This window comes from Gossypium hirsutum, chromosome D11, assembly GCF_007990345.1.
Source record: "Gossypium hirsutum isolate 1008001.06 chromosome D11, Gossypium_hirsutum_v2.1, whole genome shotgun sequence".
In the NCBI taxonomy this organism is placed as follows: Eukaryota; Viridiplantae; Streptophyta; class Magnoliopsida; order Malvales; family Malvaceae; genus Gossypium; species Gossypium hirsutum.
Window position 1 is genome coordinate 13,610,383 of NC_053447.1, and position 14,050 is coordinate 13,624,432.

A 14,050-nucleotide genomic window follows, 5' to 3' on the forward strand; every position below is an offset into this window, starting at 1 on the left:
ATGAATATTATATGAAATGAGAAATATTTTAAAAAATATAGTGAAGAAAAAAAATTATATAAAAACAGCTTTTAAAACAGACATTACAAATACAGAAAAATTATATATTAATTTTATTAGCCAATTTTAAATAATTTTTAAATAGTTAAAATAAATTAAATTTATTTAATTAATTAACCAAAACAAAACCTTATTTTAGTCTAATGAGTAATGGTGAAATTTCTAAAAAAAAAAAAGCCTGAAATTTATTCGCGATATGAGTAATTGAAAAGAAATAGGCTGAAAAACGTATATAAAATGGAAGAGAGAGGTGTGCGATCAAAATACAAATACGAGAATAACGCGCGCGACAAGAAAAACTTTTCTTCCTTTTCTATCTCTAACAAATTTCTTTTCTCTTTCATTTTCTCATTCCCATTTTATTTTCGAGAACAATAATAATCATATTAATAATTTAAAAAAAAAACGCTCAAAATAAAAACGCTGGAAATAGCCGGGAGAGCTTTTTGCGGATCGTGTTGTCTCACGCAAACAACGCTGTAGCGCGAATTTCTTTGCTTACTTGGCTTTTAGTTTGTTTCTCTTTTTTTTTAAAAAAAATTGAGAATCTTTTTTTTTTAAATTTATTGTTAATATTTATATGTTATTGAAATGAAGAATGCGAGGGAATTTGTTTAGGTGAGATTTGATATTTGATTAGAGAAAATGGATTCAGCAAGGAATTGGCTTTCGAAGCTACAACAGAAGGATAAGGTGAGGGCTTTGCGAAGGAATGAGGCGACGTCCAACGTTGAAGGCGGAGGGAATGACGAAGCCAATACGGACGAAGAAGCTCTCTCCAAAATCACAAACAAAAGGCCGCCGCTGCCAAGCAGTATATTGAGAATCATTACAGAGAACAAATGAAGAATCTTCAAGAAAGAAGAGAGCGGTATGGCTTCCTTCCTCCCTTTATCTTCCTAATCTTATGCTTAACTATATCTTTCATTTCTCAATAAATTTAATTATATCGAGAAACGGAGATTTAATGAATTTGAACTAGTTTCACAAATTGAGGAATTCTCTCATGATTTTTAAAAGAAGTATGAAAAAGATAATATGAAGGTCAAGAGCCAAGACGTAGTAATTAATGCTTTGAATTATTTTGAAGACTACTCACCTTCTTAATTGTTAGTTAAAGTCAAACCAATCACGGCTGAGCTGGTTCAGGGATTATAATAAATTGGAGTGGATTTTCAATGATACTCTTGACATTGGGCAGTCGTTTAAGGAAATTCATTTTTAATAATCCTGTTTTTGATAGACGAATAATCCTAGAACAGAAACTGGCGGAAGCTGACGTCTCTGAGGAAGATCAAACTAACTTACTGAAGTACTTGGAGAAAAAAGAAACTGAATACATGCGTCGTCAAAGGCATAAAATGGGTGTTGATGACTTTGAATTATTAACTATGATTGGCAAGGGTGCGTTTGGAGAGGTATACTTTTACATAATGTCACCTGTCATATATCTTGTTCTATACTTACCTTGTGCGAGGGAGTGCCTATACATAGACTACTCAGTTTCCTTTTTCTCCAAATTTTATTAGTTAAAACTTGCGCTTATGGTGTAGGTTAGAGTTTGTAGGGAAGACTAGGCCAAGTATATGCTATGAAGAAGCTTAAGAAATCAGAAATGCTTCGAAGCGGCCAGGTATTCATTTATTGTGCCATGTGGTATTCTTGAAGTTTGTAGACTATGTCATTTTGGATGTTTTCTTTATTTAGGTTGAGCATGTGAAAGCTGAAAGGAACCTTCTTGCTGAAGTCGACAGCAATTGTATTGTCAAATCTACTGTTCTTTCCAAGATGAGGACTACCTTTATCTTATAATGGAATACCTTCCTGGTGGAGATATGATGACATTACTTATGAGAAAGGATATCTTGACTGAAGATGAAGCTAGATTTTATGTTGCAGAGACAGTTTTGGCTATTGAATCTATCCACAAACACAATTATATTCATAGGTTAGTATAAAACAAAACAAACTGTGAAGGTGTTTTTTTCTTTTGTTATGGCGTAGGCTAACCTTTGGAATGCTGAATGTTGCAGGGATATCAAGCCTGACAACTTGCTACTAGATAGACATGGACACTTGAGATTGTCGGATTTTGGACTATGTAAACCCTTAGATTGCAGTACCATCCAAGAAAATGATTTTATTGTAGGAGGCAACAGTAATGAGAGTGGGGAAAGTGATGAACGCCCAGCAGCACTGAAGCGAACACAGCAAGAGCAACTAGAGCACTGGCAAAAGAACCGGAGAACACTTGTGAGTTCTCAGCCATTATGTCTCAACTTCCCTTTATCCCACTACATTCTTATTCTATTAGTGGTTCACTAAATTAAATTCATATATTGGAGGCTCTGAGCTATGTTGCCCTTGTTCGGTGAATTGATGATGGTCTCACCTATGCATCTTTTCATTTTTGGAATCACTAAATGAAATGTATCGGACCCTGCATTGCTTTTCTGTTCATGATATATGTAAATAGAATTGTTTCTGTTTGCATGTGTTTTTGTGTGCATCTTAAAAGTTATGGTCTGAGCCTTTTTGGAAGAATTCAGCAGTGACCATTAGATGATTCTTTTTTCTGGTCAAATACTTGGATTTGCAGGCTTATTCTACCGTTGGTACTCCGGACTATATTGCTCCAGAAGTCCTCTTGAAGAAAGGTTATGCAATGGAATGTGATTGGTTAGTATTATGCATTTTGAAAGAAATTCCATCTTGTTTCACATACCAATATCCTTTTGGTATCTCTAACATGGCAATTGAAATTGTAAACTTTTTAATTTAGAAACGAACTGGTTATGCCTGGTTGCAGGTTAGAGAACGTATCACTTTTAACTATTTTATATAGAATGCTGACTTCATTTTGAAAGATTAGCTTCAATATCTCAATGAGAATTGGTCAATTAAAGTGGCATTATCCTCTAATGATGTCTAGAATGCCTTAATTTCTTGCACAGACATTACAATAGATTGTTGTGACTGATTACTTTTTTGCATAGGTGGTCGCTTGGTGCTATCATGTTTGAAATGCTCATCGGATATCCACCTTTTTATTCAGATGATCCGATGTCAACTTGTAGGAAGGTAAGTTGAGAAATATTACCAATCAATGTTATGTACTTTTTCTTTTTCTCATTTGTTGCTTTAGTCTAGATCTAGCTCATGTTACTCTGTTAATAGGTCCTGATTTTGCTGAGGCTGGAATATGAAAAGAAACTGTCATAGTCCAGAAATATAATATATACACTTTTTCCATAGATTTTTCTTGTTTTATGAATTTTTTTTAGGAAAGCGGATTCTGGTATAATTCTTTTTCAGTGGCATAACAGTCATCTATTGCAATAAAATGATTGAAGGGATGTAGGAAAGGAGGATATAAAGAAGTAGTTCTATTTGTCTAATATTGTCACATTTTTTATTCATGGCATAGATAGTAAACTGGAAAACTCATCTGAAGTTTCCTGAAGAGGCAAAATTATCTGCAGAGGCAACAGATCTAATTAGCAAACTCTTGTGTGATGTCAGCCACAGACTAGGATCAAAAGGGGCAGGTGAAATTAAGGTGTTGTTTGGCGTTTTCTATTCTAGATTCTTGGATATGTTCCTTACACTTGTTTCCAGATAAAGGAGGCTATCTTGCTTCTTTTTTTCTCTAGGAACATCCATGGTTTCAAGGTGTGGATTGGGATAGAATATATGAAATGGAGGCTTCATTTATTCCTGAGGTTAATAATGAGCTTGATACTCAAAATTTTGAAAAGTTTGACGAGGTACTGATCTTATTTTCGGATTTGGCTGTGCAATTATGTTGCAATTTTATTGCATTCATGATGCTAGTGTTCTGTTTGCTTATTTTTCATTGTGCAGTCCGACGATCAGTGTCCTAGGCCATCAAATCTGGTCCATGGAGAAAAGTAAGCTTTCTAGTGCCTTTTGTATTTATTAGAGTCATCTACCTATAGCATTTCAATCTACTGCTAGCAGATGACAAAGTTGCATTGTTTTCTTTGGCTCTTTACTGTAGAATTCTGTAGTTGGATACTATTTTATGTTGTATTATTGTTATTATTATTCATTTTTTGTCAGGATGGTTTTGCCTGTGCGCACTGTTTGCTAATAAGTCAAAGATCTTTTTATCATAAATTATAATTTCAGGGAGTCCTCCATAACAAGTGCATTTCATGATTTTGTGCTCCCTAATTCTAACATAAAATGGCAGCATGTTTCATTCTTTTATTCATAACTTCATTACTGTTTTTTCTTCACCATCCCTCTGTGCCACAGATGCTTTCATCCAAGGACGTAAATTTTGTGGGATACACATACAAAAACTTTGAAATTGTCAATGATTTTCAAGTGCCTGGAATGGGTATTCTTCTTTCTCCACGTTATTATGGAATTATGTACATAGATAACCAGGTATTTGTTCCAGAATCATGTGCAGAATTATTGTCTGACAAATATTTCAAGATGCTTAAGCTTCGTATTATTATGCCATCTGATGGTGCATCTCAACGTTATTGCTTGACTCTGCTGCGTCTGGAACATAATTGTTTTAGTAATTTGCACTTAAAATTTATCTTCAATCACAGAAATTAAGGGTTATTCATTAGATTCTTTTGGAGTGTGACTGCATAGCGAACCCATATTTATCATATTGCTATAATATCATTGAGGTCAAATGCTGAATGCCCAATTCCCAACATAACTGGAAAGTACAGCATGATCTGTCTAGTCTGTTTTTTATGAACAGAGTATCTTTTTACTTATTGCTGGCATATATCCTTGTTCTTGTGATACAAGATTTCTAATGTTTTCAGTATTTTGACTTTGGAAATTACCTTTATAAGTTGGCATTTTCTCTCTTTTTAGCCGAGTTGAAGAAGAAGAGCTCCAAATCAAGTAGGCCGTCAGTTAAGACACTTTTTGGTATTTTTTCTTTTTTCCTTACTATACTTAATATGTTGTTGGCATTTCTTTCTACATCTGCAGACATATACCACACTGCCGATACTTTAACATATTCAATTTTTCTATCTGATTACTCCACACAGACAGTGGGGCTGAGGCATCTGATGCTTCAGACTCAACACCACAGCCTGTTCAAGGGAGCTTTTTGAATCTCTTGCCTCCAGAACTGGAAGCCACTGAAAAGCAGTGTGGATCCCAGTAACTCACCCTCTCTTTAGAACTGTTAGATCTTAGAAAGGCAAGTTGGCTTAGGCAATTGCATTCTGGTACCAAAATAGCAATTTTCCATGCTGTCTTTGCGTTTGGATATATTGGTGGCTAAAGCTCTATCTGCAGGAACTTCAGGTTTGATTCACCTCTTAAGGTCTAGATACCAAGGAAAGCTATTGCTGATCAAAGTTCCTTTTTTTCATTGTCATAAAGATCAAAACAAACAGGAGAATTGAAAAGGAAAAGAAAAGAAAAAGAAAAGAAATTTATGTTGTTTTTTCTTTAGTGGAAAGCAGCAAAATTGTACAGAACAGTCTTAAATTTATTCCATCATGTATACATCCTTACTTGCAATGTGTTACATTATTACTCCAGTTAGATACTGACTTCGCTTTCTGTTCTTTTTATTATTTTTCATGTTAAAATGTTTTGCCGCTTGAAATGGTTTGGATTGGGTTAGCTTAGACGTGCAGCCACTTTCGCACTCTTCAAGAGATGTATTGGCTCCCTACTTATGACAAGCCAGGAAGCTGGAGTATATACACACTTTGCCCCTTCACGAAGTTTTGTTTGGATGGAAGCTGCGGTGAAAATGGAAGGGGGAATTGATAGATGGTTAATTAGGTTAGGCGAGCTAGGTTTAAGCTAATAAATGCTTTTTTGGAGTGTTCTCTCGGTGCAATCTTGAAGAAGTCATAGAATGTTTGTTGAATGATCTAGTGTTTTCTTATGTGCTTTTTGTGGTTGGATTTTTGCTAATGCATGTCTGTGGGCTATTTGTTTGTTTAGGTTTGCGTTCTTTTGATGTCTGTCTGCTTCAGTCTCTTCTCCCTTTATATCGCTCTTTTTTCTTTTTTTCCCAGCATCTGAGTTTTTTGCTCAAGGGTAGACATTGATGCGCTCCATGCTACCTATATGTAAGCCGTTGAGATTTTGAATATTGGTCAAGTTCTCATTGCTGGCAAGATCTCTCCACGTGGCTTGATGGACCACTTTTTCCACATGTTTGATTCATTGTGGGGGCATAATCGCGGCCGGGACTTGTGGGGAAACTAACAAATTACTGGAATTATTGGCAGGCCCTGCAAGATGATAATATTGTAGTTAAAATATTCTTTTTGTGGAACCATTTATGTTTGTTATGGGAGAACATCAACTTCTATTCACTTACTAAAAACTCCCTTAAATTTACTTCTTTATGATTTTTTTTTTAAAAAAATCAACCTAAGTTCATAATTAACAATACTGTCTAAAGGTTGATTATAGTAAGATAAAATCTAATCAAATAATTCACTGTAAATTCCAATAACTTTGAAGCTTCAGCTGTTCTTTTTTCAGGGAATTAGGCTAAGTACTGGATATAAAATATTGGAACAGCACATTCATCTGTTCTCAATTATTGATCCAGGCAGCTTGGTTTGTCTTTGGTCTGACTGTGAACGTGTCGATTAAATAGACGAAAGGGAGGCCCAGTCGCGGGTGAATTATAGTCTGAAGCAGAGGTACAATACAGACAGAAAGCATTTATAACTATAATTATTTGTAATTAAATTTGGATATGTGTTTAGGTATAGTCTATATATGATGTTATTTGTGGATTTTAAATTCTATTATAATATATCTATTTAAAAAATAAATAAAACAACTCCTGAATCGATACACTAGCCATAGTTAAATAAATCATATAGATAAATTATATCAACACAATCAAAAACATCTTTATGTTTGAGAAATTGAAGAGAAAAATATTGGGCTTACGCTTTCAATTGCCATAGTCGTACAAATATATTTATTACATATTTAGAGTTTATCATTTGCTATTTTATTCCTCCAATAAGTGTTTTTTGTATAAAATATATAGTTCTAGATCTAACCAAAACTTATTCATGGTCAAATTTCCATATATTAATAGCTATAAATTTGTGACTTTCAAATTTGATTAAGAAAACTTGAGAATTTAAATTATTGAACACCTTATTAAATCATTACATAAATTAATTTTTATGATATGTTTTGATTTTCTATTTTAGTTCAAATTCATAAATATTTTATCGTAACTACATTTCACATTTTAAGAGTACTTTTAATTACTACCATTATTTTTAAGATTACATTTTAATTACCAACAATTATATTTAAAGGATAATTGGGTTTATTGATTTAATTTTTAAATGCATTATAATAACTTAATCAAAATTAAATTTTCATACTTCTAATTTATAAAATTAATATTAGTATAGTGCATTACCATTAAATTAACTCATATCAATTTTAACCAAATATAAATAATTGAAATTAATCTTTTTAGTAAATAAAATAACAATTATTTTTTTTCAAACTCATATCACGTAGAAATTATTTAATCTCAATTAAATTATTATTAAGATTTAAATTCAAAATCACCATATTGTCAACTAAAAAAACAAATTATGACTACTGAAAAATATTTGATTCAGACAAACGTGTTTCTCAAGTCTTTTTTAGTTTTTCCTTTTCATTTTTTTAAAGTAAAAAAAAACAATATTAAAATAAATTTCTGTTTTCTTCTTTTTCCCTTTTCCTATCTTTTTCTCCTTAATTCTCTCACTTCCTCTCTTATATCTTACCTTTGTTAACAATGCTTGCTCTGAAACTATTTCCTTTACTATTGATTATTTTTTCCGAAAGAAAAAAAAAAAAATTTCTATTTAATTTGATTCATTGTTTTCGGCAATTTTTTTCAGCGTTATTTTTATTTGATTGCATATAGATTTGATTTTGCTGTTGATTACTCTTTCTCTGTCATGAGCTGGGTTTTTTTTTTTCTTTTCTGAATTAGGGTTTCATTTTTAAATTGGGGATTTGCTATCAAGCTGTGTAGTTGAGGAACTGGGCCTTCTGATATTAATAATAAAAGTTTGTTTTTTTTTCTTTGTTGTGCTTAGATTGAAATTCCCTGCATCATTTCCGAATTTATTTTTAGGTCATCCGTCTAGGATTTCATTTCCTTCTTTTAGTCAAAGCTCAGACTTTTTTTTTTTGACGATTTTATCCCTGCTAATTATTGAAGAAGATTAAGAAATTCTTTCTTCGTTTGATCTATTGGAGTAATCAATTTGGTAAATCCCCCAGCTTTAAGGGAGTTGTTTGGGGGCAATAAATATTGAATTTGAAAAAATCGAGTGAAAACAGCTTAGATTAAGCTCTTTTGGGGCATTTGGTATTGTTGAAGAGATAGAGAGTAGCTTTTGTTTCTTGGCTTGAGATGGATCGTGTAATTGGTGGTAAGTTCAAGCTTGGAAGAAGATTGGGAGTGGATCTTTTGGAGAGCTTTATTTAGTATAATAATCCAAAATCTCTTTAATGACTTTCTCTTTCTTATTATCTTGTTTTTCGGTCTGCATTGGGACATTTTTTTTTCTGATTTATTGTTTTTGTTGAAGGGGTAATGTGCAACTGGAGAGGAAGTGCTGTCAAACTGGTATGTGATATGTTCTTTTGGATAGTCTATTTTGTTGGTCTTCTCGTGGAGTTTTTGTAGCTGTGTTTGCCAATTGGTAATGATGATTTTGGGTCTTTGATACTATAATTTATAAATAAAGCAATCTTCAGTTTGTCATAGACTTGCTTTTGTGGTTGTTTTTACCATGTTTAGTTGTAGTCTCTCGTATCTCTAAGAAGCAAAAAAAAAAAAAAAAGAAGCAGAGTTTAGCTTGGTGGTTCTTGCAATCATCCTTAAGAGGTAGCATCCAGTAGGACTGGGGTTTGAATCCCAGCATTTGCGATCCTTCTCTTATTCCCTAGCAACCTTTGTATCAGTAAAAGCCAAAAAGGAAAAGAAAGTGAGTTTGCAAATGCTTTTCTTAATTTGTGTAAAGATAAGTCGCTTGTTTTCCATATCCAGCTATGTCTGCTCAATTTCCATTATGTGACAGTGTTTCTACATGAATGAGAAAATGAATCATGATTCTATGATCAGGGTGTTTCAAGTTAATGTAATTTTGGAAGGCAATTTGTAACTTTGTATTGCCAAATTCCAGCCTGCACTTTCCTCTTTTTTTCAGATCATGTGGTGTTGCTCTTTTCTTGTGAGATTGTGTCATTTCAGGTGTGAATTTGAGGGTGCGAATAAGTTCCTAATCATGGTTGATGTACAGTGATGGGTGCAAACAATATTATTTTGATAAAATTTATATTTCTAACTTCAACTGCAATGACCTTGACCTTTTTTCCCCAATTTTTAATTCTAGGAATCTGTGAAGACCAAGCATCCAAGCTTCATTATGAGTCAAATTGTATATGCTTCTTCAAGGAGGAAGTAAGTCTCAACTTGCTCTCCCTCTCTGTATTTCTTAGAAAATGGTTTCACATGACATCATAATTTTACCATGATCTGTGTATTGTGTTTTCGACTGCACTATCATTATACAAGGAAATAACCTGAGAGAAAAATTCAATCGTCGATGTGATGGAAGCCATTAGTTTCCTTTTCTCTTAATTTATAATCAATCTTCACACAATTTGCTATTGGTCTTAGTAGCTGCTGGTTTAGAAGACATTGATATGTTACCCCTATACGCACCTACACAATAACATCTTTTTTTTTTCCATAATTATGCATATCACTTAGTCTTCAAACATTTGTTCAATATGTTTTTACGAATGATTGATGCTTTATCTTCTGTTGCTTTTATTTTTTTTTTGGGGGGGGGGGAGGTGGGAGTGGGGGAGGTATAATTTTTTTGGGAAGACATAATTTTTATCTTTAAATAACTTGGTGTGGATTCTCCTCATACAGCTGGTATTCCTCACCTTAAGTGGTTTGGAGTTGAGGCGGATTACAATGTCATGGAATTGACCTTCTTGGACCTAGTTTGGAAGATCTGTTCAACTACTGCAGTAGGAACTCTCATTAAAAACTGTGTTGATGCTTGCTGATCATTGGTAAGTTTATGACAATTTTGTGACAATTATTTTTCAGGTTTTTTTATTATTTAATTTCCCTCCTTTTCAACCATTTTCCCCCAGATTAATAGAGTAGAATATATGCATTCGAGGGGTTTTCTTCACCGTGATATAAAGCCTGACAACTTCTTGATGGGCCTAGGACGCAAGGCAAATCAGGTTCTAGTTATTGTGTTTTTCTTGTAGGTTAACAAATATAACATGTACATACTCATTAGATGGCTAGCACAACCACCTTTTTTTTTTTTTGAAGTTTTGGTTATGATAAAAACAATATGATTCCTTTGCTGGCTATACGACCCTGTTACAATCAAAAGTTTGAAATATTCTGATATCATTTTTCCTTTTTAATTTGTTATTGCAGGTGTATGTCATTGACTACGGCCTTGCAAGAAGTATAGGGATCTTCAAACTCATAAGCATATTCCATACAGGTGATTACTTTTTGTTGATTTCTTAATAAGAAATTCAAACTTGAGGGTCTCAAGATTCTATAGTTTTCGTCATAATACATGACTATCGCTTATCGGGTTAAGAACTTATGAAACATAAGAAAGTTACTTCATGGGCTGCATATTTCTTTTATCAGGGTGTTTGTTTTACACTTTTACTGAAGGAGGGAACCCATGTTGGCTTATATTTTGAACGCTTGAGGAAATTAAAGTGAAAGCTCATAAGCCTTCTATGTTCTAACCTTTGCAATAAGGGAACTCCAAAACTTAGGGCAGTGCTCATATATCTTGCTATCTTTTCTTTGGATGCCATTTATTATGCATTTTACCATGCACTGCTGCCTCAGTGTGGTTAGATCTGTCTGACTTGTCAGAATTGAATTTGATACAGATCTTATATCTCTTGTTTTGGGTGAAATTTGAACTCGGGCGGTTTCTTATACCCTTGACTCTGAACTTGTTTTATGTAGATTTCATATTACTAGTCAATTTACTCATTTTCCAATGTACTAATACTAATACCTAAAGATTATTGATGCTTATCCTTAATCATCCTGACTGAGTCTCTCTCTCTCTCTTTATATATATATATATTTTTTCTTTCTTGTCATCTGTTTTTGTATCTATATCTGTATGCTTAGCTACGTGTAAAGATGTGCTGAGCTTCAGTGGAACCTAGTCCCAATGCATTGTTTGTGAACCAATCATGAAGTCTTTGCTGCAGAGAAACAAGAACCTTACAGGCACAGCTCGTTATGCAAGTGTGAACACTCACCTTGGTATTGGTGGTGACAAGTCATTTCCAACTAGTAGCAGTAAACCATGTATTATGGATGCAAGTTACTTCTTCTTTTCCTCTTCCTCTTATGAACTTATATTCTTCACGTTATGCAGGCAGCCGAAGAGATGATTTGGATCCCTTGGCTATGTGCTATGTATTTCTAGAGGAAGTTTGTATCTAGTCTTGACATGCTCATTTTAATATATATATATTTGCATTTCCAGATAATGTTTTGTTCTGAATCTTCATTCTTAGATTTCTACACCTTGATTATTGATTCAATTGGCACTATTTCTTTGCTTAGCCTTCCCTGGCAGGGCTAAGAGCTGGCACGAAAAAGCAAAAATATGATAAGATTAGTGAAAAGAAGGTATCAACTCCTATGAGGTATGGTCTCTTTTGCCTTCCTATGTCTAATTTGTTCCCTTTAAGAAAATTTTTCAAGTCACTAATCTCACTGATATCTGGATTGTTCATGCTTGCATAAGGCCTGCTCTTCATCCTTTTGTGGACCTGGCCTGATCTTTGTGTTCCTTCTTTCCCACTTGTGGATAACTAGTATAAACTTTTTAAAGCATTTGATTCTGGGATGGCAACCAGAAGTGTTTTTCAAAGGATAAGATTCCTATGTAGTTCTTTGATGTTTGTTATAGTGAAATTTAATTTGGCTTAACTAGCAAATGGCAATGTTGTATAATTGATAAGGGAATATATCTATTAAAGCTAAGTTATAGTTGGTATTTAATCCCAACATTTAGTGTTAATCCATCTAATGGTTATTATATGTGTTTCCTTGTTTAGTAACAATGTCATATGTCCATATGACAGGTGCTCTGCAAGTCATATCCATCCGAATTTGTTTCATATTTTCAATACTGTCGATCTTTGCGGTTTGAAGATAAACCGGATTATTCAAATTTGAAGAGGCTTTTCCGAGACCTGTTTATAAGAGAAGGTTAGTTATCATGCTTGTGGCTTCCTTAATAATGATTAGTTTATCATATATATTTTTTCTGGATTCTGAATTTCACATTGCTGCAGGTTATTCGTTTGACTATGTCTTTGACTGGACTGTATTGAAGTACCCACAGATTGGTGGTAGTTCCAGAAGCAGGGTAAGTAGTTATAAACTTCTAGTCTCCCAGTTACTTCCATCTTCAGAATATTACAGCTTTTCCATCTGTTTCTCTCAGCATTCCAGTGGAAGGGCAGGTTAGCTGCAGGACCAGCCATTGAAAGGCCAGAAAGAATCTCAGGTCTTCTTTCTTTGAGAGAACTAAATTTCTCATTAGATGCTAGATACTATAATCAAACCTCTGATTCTTGGAACTTAATTACCCAATACTGAACTTGGTCATTTGATTTATAAAAATTATAGTGTGTGGACGAGGACAAATGTTCTTTTAGAATAGTCTTTTGTTGCTTTTACCAACTATGATGTTATACTAATAACCTCTTTGCTTTCTTTGAACCCCCTTGTGGGTTACATCAATATTCAGTGGGAAGAGAGGTTCGGGATAGATTCTCTGGTGCTGTTGAAGCATTTTCCAAAAGAAACATTTCGAGTACTAGCCCTCGTCATGATCATTCTAAAAACAAGGCTGCTGAGGATGCAACTTTGTCAAAGCATGCGGTGAGCCTTGATTTTCTGTTAAATATTTTCTTTTATCCAACCTCAATTTTGTGTGGCAACCTTTCTCCAGAAAAGCATTCTCTCTAGCTGTGAAGCTTTAGAGCCACTTTAATCATCCCTCCTGATTTCATATTCTCCCCTTTCTGTTTTATTTCATATAAGAGCCAAGGCAAAAGTGCAACTTGCTGCTGGCTTTTATCTGCAACTCTGGATTAGAGATAGGTGATCCTATGCAGTCGTATCAAATTCATTCCAAACCAGACATATAACCAACCAACGATCTCCTCATTTACCGAGAATGATACTTCCTTTATATTTAGTTTTCTTTTATTTGTCTTAAAATATATATTTGGCTCATCTCCGTCGTGATATTTGTTGGTTTGCAATTCCCAGCATCCTGATTCAGGTAAAAGATGTAGTTCTTCTCGATATGGTAGCACTTCAAGAAGAGCTGTAGTAACAAGCAGGCCCAGTTCATCCGGTGAACCCAATGACATTCCTCAAAACCGACTATCATCAACCGGTGGTCGCTTGTCTACCACACAAAGAATCCAACATGCCTTGGAGGCCAAAACATCTAGTCGTGCCACCACTGTTAGAGGAAGCCGTGATGATCACCCTCTTCGAAGTTTTGAACTCCTCTCCATCAGGAAATGATGGGAGTAGTATATCAATTGCAAGCCTGATGCCTTTAAGAACGTACATCTCACTGTGTATAAGGGATATATCAGCCCAGATTCAATGCTGTTACATTACAACAGCTCATGCCCCTTCTCTCACCATGTTGCCAATAGTTTTTCCAACATTGTTTTTCCTCCCAGGAGTTTATGGCCATTCTATCAGAATTTTATGTCATGCGAGTTGAATTTCTGCAATCAAAGACTAAAGCGTTTTAGACTTATTAAATGTTTAAGTACTGCTATTAAGCATTGGTCAGGTTGATACTTATATAAGGAAATATTTAGTTAATATGCATTAACTTCTTTATTTCAAACAATAATG

At 34.0% G+C, this 14,050-nt stretch overlaps 1 protein-coding gene and 2 pseudogenes across 1 annotated transcript in view; all 3 read left to right on the forward strand.

Annotated features, from left to right (window-relative positions):
- The window catches only part of LOC107923013 (rab GTPase-activating protein 22), a 32,057-nt gene that overhangs the window by 3,509 nt on the left and 14,498 nt on the right, over nt 1–14,050 (forward strand). The gene's annotated exons all lie outside the window — the stretch shown is intronic.
- LOC121223770 (serine/threonine-protein kinase tricornered-like) lies at nt 622–3,803 on the forward strand (annotated as a pseudogene).
- Nucleotides 8,468–14,017, forward strand: LOC121223149 (casein kinase 1-like protein 9; annotated as a pseudogene).